Below are 7,507 nucleotides of genomic sequence, written 5' to 3'. Positions count from 1 at the left end.
GACACAGACACAGACACAGACACAGACACAGATACAGATACAGATACAGATACAGACACAGACACAGACACAGACACAGATACAGACACAGACACAGATACAGATACAGATACAGATACAGATACAGATACAGATACAGATACAGATATAGACTGGACCTCAGATGCCCATTCTGTGGGTGGGAAGCCAGAATGAAGTAATCCTGACCAGTCTCCTAATATTAGAATTTGGTTGAGTTGATTTGGAGGCTGTGACTATGGGACAAGAAGAACAAAGAAAAATATAGGTGGTTGGTCTTGTACTGTGTGCATTCAAATGCTAAATACTGGCCTCTAAAACCTGGCTGCCCCTGTAGAGACCCTCATTCACTCCAAATGATGCTAAGTAACCTTGCTCCCAGGTTAACTGGTCAGTAAAAGGCTAAAGCCTGTGATTGGGCAGAGGATAGAGGTGGGTGGGTTTTCTGTTACCTGGCTGGGGGCTGCAGGTAGAGAGAGGAGAAGAGAGCAAGAGAGGAGGAAGTCACCCTGAGGGGAGATGGACCCCTAGCACACGTGGCCAGGAGAAGCGACAAGTACCAAGGGACATGTGGCTGGGATATCCAAAACGCTTCCAGCTTGTAAATAAAATATCTGGACTGTGTGTCTTTTATACAGGCTAGATGGAATATATAATTCCTTTTACAGAAGAAGGCAAGAAGACAGTAAAACAGAAAGATATGGAAAAGTTGCTCTCTGAAAAACTAGCCTCATACTTAAAACAAAACAAAACAAAACAAACAAACAAATAACCCACAAAAAAAACGGACCAACCAACCCTCCCCACACCCACACACAGGTACTCTAGCTGTGGCCTGCTTCTAACAAGCTGGCTCTATTTACTCATGCCTTTTACTTCCATTTCAACAGCGGTGTGTTGACAGAGCCACCCATTACAGGAAGGAGACTGGCAGAGGGGAGGCTGCTCTGGGCTAAGAATGAGGTGACCCGAGGACAACTTAGTGTTGTGATTTAGGTCGTCATTACACCAATCTTGGCCTCAGTTTCTTTCTCTTTTTTCTTTCCTTTTTCTTCCATCCTCTCTCCTTCTTTCTCTTTTCCTGCCTCCCTTTCATCCTTCTTTGGGAATAGCGTCTCACTGTATGGCTGGCTTGAACTACCTCTGTAGTCCAGGCTGACTTCAAACTCAAAGTCATCCTGGTTCAGTATCCCCAGCCAGTTACCTGGGGACAGCCAGGTGTGCCTGACTCACTATAAAAGGGGCTGCTTGCCCCCTCCTCACTCTCTTGCTCTTCTCCTCTTGGTCCTGCTCCCTTACCCTCTTTCCCTTCTCTCTCTCCATCCCTCCCCCTCCATGTGCTCATGGTCAGTCTCTATTCTCTCTCTCTCTACCCTCAACTCCTCTCTCCATGCCCTGAATAAACTCTATTCTATACTATACCATCGTGTTGCTGGTCTCTCACGGGGAAGGGATGCCTCAGCATGGGCCCACAGAGGTACCCCCTTCTCCCACACCTTACCACACTTCCACCAAACATATCTCGGCCTCTCTCTCTCTCTCTCTCTCTCTCTCTCTCTCTCTCTCTCTCTCTCTCTCTCTCTCCATGACAGGGTTTCTCTCTATAGCTCTCACTGTCCTGGAACTCATTCTGGTCTTGAACTCAGAAATCTGCCTGCCTCTGCCTCCCAAGCGCTGGGATTAAAGGCGTGCGCTACCACTGCCCGGCCTAGCTTCTCTTTCTTTTTATAAAACACAACAACCTTTAACTGAATTAATAATGATCACACACACACACACAAAAGTCAGGCAGTGGTGGTACATACCTTTAATCTCAGCATTTGAGAGGCAAAGGCAGGAAGATCTTTGAGAATTCAAGGCCAGCCTGGTCTACAGAGTGAGTTCCAGGACAGCCAGGGAGAAAACCTGCCTCAAAAATCCAATAAAAACAAATAAATAAATAAACAAATGAACAAGCAATTTAGGAAAATTGGAACAATTCCTAGACTTGTTTTCTTGTTGCCAAGCAGCAAGTAGCTTTTTAACCTATCCTGCTGAAATGTGATTTGGGGCTTCCAGCTGTCCACCCCTGGCTTCAGAAGTTGCTAGCTACCATCTTTAAGTCAAGTAACTTCTCTGACAGTAGTGACTCTTGTCTGTTCCTTCACTCCTTTCCTCGTCTGCTCTTTCTCAAAAAGCACCAAAAGATTTTCCTCCATCTCAAGAGGCTCACCCCTGTAGAACTCTTAGGTACTAAGGTTGCCCGCCTATTTGCTCTATACACACAGGCCTCGAACGCATCTGGCCCACTTCACAATTACTGCAGACTAAAATCAATGAATATTAATAATTCAGCACCCAAAGTCATGGGTGTCAACTGACAGTCAGCATGGCTGGACGGGTTACAAACAGTCGCTCAGTTGATGAGGGATGGGACTTTCAAGGTCCAGATGAGCCCTCCTATGAAACGACCTAGGCCCATACAGTGGAACAGCAAAGCCATTGCCAGTGAAGGTGGGAGGTGCTCACATCTGAGTCCTTGACCAGCCAAGGCAAAGAAGTGAACAAAAGTCCTGACTGGGTGTGATCCCAGCGAAGAGGCAGAACCCCAGGCAGGCTGGCAGTTCCTTACAAGGTTAAATATAGTCACTGTAAGACTTAGTATTTCCACTCCTGAGGATACTCCCAAGATACATAACATCATGCAGCCATGCAAATATTCATAGCAGTGTTATTCATAACGACCTCATTGTGGAGACAACTCAAACATCCACCAACTGAGTCATAAACCAACAAAGTGTAGCATATTCTTACAGTGAAATATTGTTCATGACAAAATGGATACCTGCCCAACATGGTAGTGCATGCCTTTAAATCTCAGCTCTTGGGCAAAGGCAGGGAAATCTCTGTGAGTTCGAGGCCAGCCTGGTCTACAAACCAAGTTCTAGGACAGCCAGGGTGGCACAGTGAAACCTTGTCTCAAAAACCAAAACCAAGTCACACCCCCAAAACCAAAAATAACAACTAAATTACATCACTTATGTATTTATTTAGTGTGTGTGTGTGTGTGTGTGTTGGGGGAAGGTGGCTCACACAAGCCATGGACCTCTAAAGAGGTCAGAGGACAATCAGCAGGAGGGGTAGGTGATGTGTTTTATAGAGTGTGGTATGGTGTGGTGGGAGGGAGGTACCTCAGGAGGCCCATGCTGAGGTATCCCCTCACCCCCCACCCCCAGGTACCAGGCCCGGGAAGGGGGTCAGAGAGAAAAGAGGCAGAGAGATGTGTGTTCCTGCGTGCGCAGAAACACATCAGACTGGGTTCATACTGAAGGGCTTAAACATCCTGAAAGAGAATAGGCTTCGAAAGGAAAATGAATGCCCTGTCGACTCGCTGATCAGAGCTCTCTCATTTTAATAATCAGACTTGCTTAAGTACAAGGAAAGATTCCCAGCCTGCCCTTGAGTCCCTTTGAAGCTGCCACAGAGGTCCAATGGTAGGTGGGGTTCAAGGATCTAGGCAATCTGAATGATAGTGGGTGGTCTGAGGGATCGTGGGCGGAGACGATCGAGGTAGTCCGACAACGCTGCATTCTGGGAGATCTGGGGAGGTCTTCTCAGTAGCAATTCTATGCGCCTGTAGGGGGCGCAATATAATGTTTAGAGGGAGAGTGATTAGTGGAGGTGGGAGACCCCAACAGAGAGAGAGAGAGAGGAAAAGGCCAAACAGTCCCTGGTTTTATTTGTTTGTTTGTTTTGTTTGTTGGTATGTACACCAGGCTGGCCTGGAACTCAGAGATCCACCTGCCTTGACCTCCCAAGTGCTGGGATTAAAGGGTGCGCCACCACCGCCCGCCGGCCAAACAGTTTCTTTTATAGCAAGCCAGGTCCACCTGATTGTTGTTAGGTCACTGGTGGGTCCTCTTCTGCTATGTGGGTCCTGGGAATTGAACTCCAGCTGTTAGGCTTGCTGGTAAATGAGAGAGGGGAGGGGAAGGGAGACAGGAGGGGAAGGGGGAGAGGGAGAAGAAGGAGAGGGAGGGAGTCGTGTCTACTTCTAAAGTATGGAGAGAGTTTATTTTAGATATGTGGGAAAGCACAGAGGAAAACGTGTCTGGGAGAATACAGACTGGACTTTGCTTGTACTCCATAGGACCACAGGCGGGAGGGAGGAGGGGAGAGAGGGACAGCCAAGAGGCCAGGAGACCAATCGAGGAGTTGGGGACCAAGAGAGGGAGGCCAGAGAGTGGCTTAGCTAGAATGGCTCAATTATAGGGGAGCCAGAGGAGCTATGGGGTGGAAGCCAAGCCAGGACTGGCTGGACTGTGCAGGTTTAGGGGGTGGGGTTTGCTAATCCTAATCCTGAGCTCTAACCCTAGGGCAGCCAGCTTCTGCTTTGATATGTTAATAAGCACCATAGATACCCTTTGCAGGTGGCAAGCATCTTTGCCCCTGGAGCTCTGTGCATTAAAAATAAATTATTTTGTTTTATTTACTTTTTCAGTCTTTGGGATTAAGCACAAGGACCCATGCATGTTAGGCAAGTGCTCTAACACTGAGTTACAAATACTTTAGACCCAAAACTGTACACTTTAAATGAGTGTACGACATTCTATGTAAACTGTATTTCTTTTTAATCACAAAAAGAACCTTATGTAATTTGTACAAACTGGAAACAGGGACCAAAAATAAACCAACCAACCAACCAACAACAAGCACTGAACACATTGGGCAGCTCAAAAAAAAAAAAAAAATTGTCCCATACATTAACTTAGGAGTTCTGCCGTGTTATTAGTCTTCTTGAGCTGCTATGACAAGATACCACAGACTGGCTGACTTAAGAGAAATTAGATTCTTGTAGTTCCTCCATTGGTTGGAAGTCCAAGGTCAGGGCATCCAGCTGGTCAGGCCTGGTGATGGTTTTTTCCTGGCTGGCACACGTGTGCCTGTGTTCACATGGTACAGAAAGAGAGCAAGCTCCCTGGTGTCTCTTATCAATAAACACATCAGAAAGGCCTACCTGTATCATGGTTACTAATCTCATTTCCAGATATCACATTGAGGGGTTAGGGCTTCAGTGTGCGTTTTGGGGTAGCACAAATATTCAGGTCATGACAATGAATGTCCCAGTTACAATTTGTGTGCCAACCAGTATTACTACATGACACCACTTACTTATAATACAGACAGTTCACACACAGTCCCTTATTCTCTGCGCTCTCACCAGTTATAAATCTGTTAAGTGACTTCTCTGACGGAGGTTGAGAGGACTGCACACCTATGGATGTAAATATTTAAAAGGCAATTTGACAACATGACTGTTAGTGTCTCAAACCTGTAACCCTAAGGTGACAACTTAATATCAACTGGGACTTGGCCACCAGGTTCTCCTGGCATCCTTCAGTCTCTATCTATTAAAGGGTCCTTCTGGCTGGCATACCCCTAAACTTCTCCAGCTCTGAGTATTGGGCTGGGCTGCCCTTCCTCCAAGCTACCCTTCCCTATATAAGCTCACCATTTTGGTTACCTGGCCTTTTTGTTTTTTCTCCTCCCCCCTCACCCCCCCCCCGGTCTCTCCCCTCTCCCTTCCACCCTGTCCTCACATGGCCCAGCTCTGTCAGGCCACGTTCACTCTGGACTCTCGAAGATGTCCCTGTCTCCAGCCGGCTAGGCTCTCTCTTCTATCTACAATAATCCTCCTCCTCCACCATCCCCAGGAGCAGTTGTGGCTTCCCTTTTTGTTTCCTTCCTTTCATTCAATGACCATTTAGCAAAACACTGAGAGGGTTACTCCCCAGGGCCTGTAGTACCACCCATGAGTCCCTGCCTGTGGAGTGTGGACCCAAGGAGGTCAGAACAGGGTTCTCTGCAATGGATTTCCGGGCAGTTATGAGCCACTGATGTGGATGCTGGCAACTGAACCTGAGTCCTCTGGAAGAACAGTAAGTCATCTTAACCACTGGGCCATCTCTCCAGTCCCAAGACTTCCTGATAGTGTGTGTGTGTGTGTGTGTGTGTGTGCACTGTCACTGTCTTCAGACACACCAGAAGAGGGCATCAGATCCCATTACAGATGGTTGTGAGCCACCTTGTGGTTGCTGGGAATTGAACTCCAACCTCTGCAAGAGCAGCTGGTGCTTTTGACCTCTGAGCCTTCGCTTGTCCAGCCCTGACTTCCTGATTGTTAAACTGGCCCCACCATTGTCACTAGCTCCTCAGCCCCTCCATGTTTAAGCATTTGTCATGTGAGTTGAGTGACAGTAACTGCCCCACAGTGGTGTTGAGAGGATGGCTGTTTTGAGGTTTGGTCTGTTGCTATGTAATGTAATGCTAAATACTGGTCCCCAAGATCTTGCTGCCTCCTCACTACACCAAGTGATGCTATGTACCACCTTGCTCCTTAATTCAAAACTACTGGTTGAATAAAGATGCCTACAGCCTACAGCCTACAGCTGGGCAGAAGATAGGTAAGTGGAGTATCAGTTCCTGGGCTTGGGGTCTGAGGCAGGACTAACCATGAACCGGGAGAAGAGAAGAGGAGTGGAGAGAGAGGAAGACACCATGGGGTAAGGGATTGTGAGAACTGGCTCTGAGGGCTGGCCAGTCGGAGTAAGAGCAGCTCAGGTGGAACATGGCAAGTCATATCTCGGGGTTATTGACAGAGTAGATATAATAGCATAGAGGGTTGGTTCTGTCGAGCTCTAGTGCTTTAAAGGCTTATTATACATATAAAGGTTGTGTGTCTTTTATCTGGGAACTGATTGATCAAAGGTGGGGTAGAACCCCCCCCCAACTGAGATTAAATAATTCCTCCAACATGGATGGCGTAAACTATAGAGAGAACTCATACAGCAAACTGACAAGTGCTTTCTGTTACGGGTGGGCTTGTCAGTGGCACAACTGGGCTGCTGAATGCTTTCCATCCACCTAGCATCCTCTGTCAAGGCCCCAGAGTCTGGAGCATCAAGCATGGGCCCCACCCTGACTTGTGGGGTTCAATCAGACAGATGATAAGCAACACCCCTCTTCCTGTATGGGACCATGAGAGTCGTTGCCGGGCTTAGATCATTGCTGAACCTCTCAAGATTGGTATGAACACTCACCCTCCCTGAAGTAAACACATTCCAGGAGACTGGGGCAATCAATCAGCTCTTGCCTCATGCAATTAGGGTTATGGTGAGGAGGGAGCGGGGGGGGGGGGAGGCTTTGGAGGTGGGGTTGTGAACCAGGATGAAATAAATTGCCTAACAGAAGCTTGAAGTAGCTTCCTTGAGCATTCCAGGGTGCTTCAAGCTTCCAGCTTCCTTGGGCTTTTTTTTTTTTCCCCCAACCCTTGCTGAACCCAGCAGGTAACTTGTCTTGTCCTGCTCCTTCTACCCCCAGCTTGCATGCCATTGCTTCACTTGGCAGTGGCTCTGCCCCATGCTCCTCCAAATTGCGATGAAATCCCAGAGCAGCGCCTGCTGACCTGCGGTCTGGTAACCAGTGTGCTGTCTTGGCCACTTGGTCTGAC

The sequence above is a fragment of the Mus pahari genome, chromosome 14 (assembly GCF_900095145.1).
Source record: "Mus pahari chromosome 14, PAHARI_EIJ_v1.1, whole genome shotgun sequence".
NCBI lineage: Eukaryota > Metazoa > Chordata > Mammalia > Rodentia > Muridae > Mus > Mus pahari.
This window is presented reverse-complemented; position numbering follows the sequence as displayed.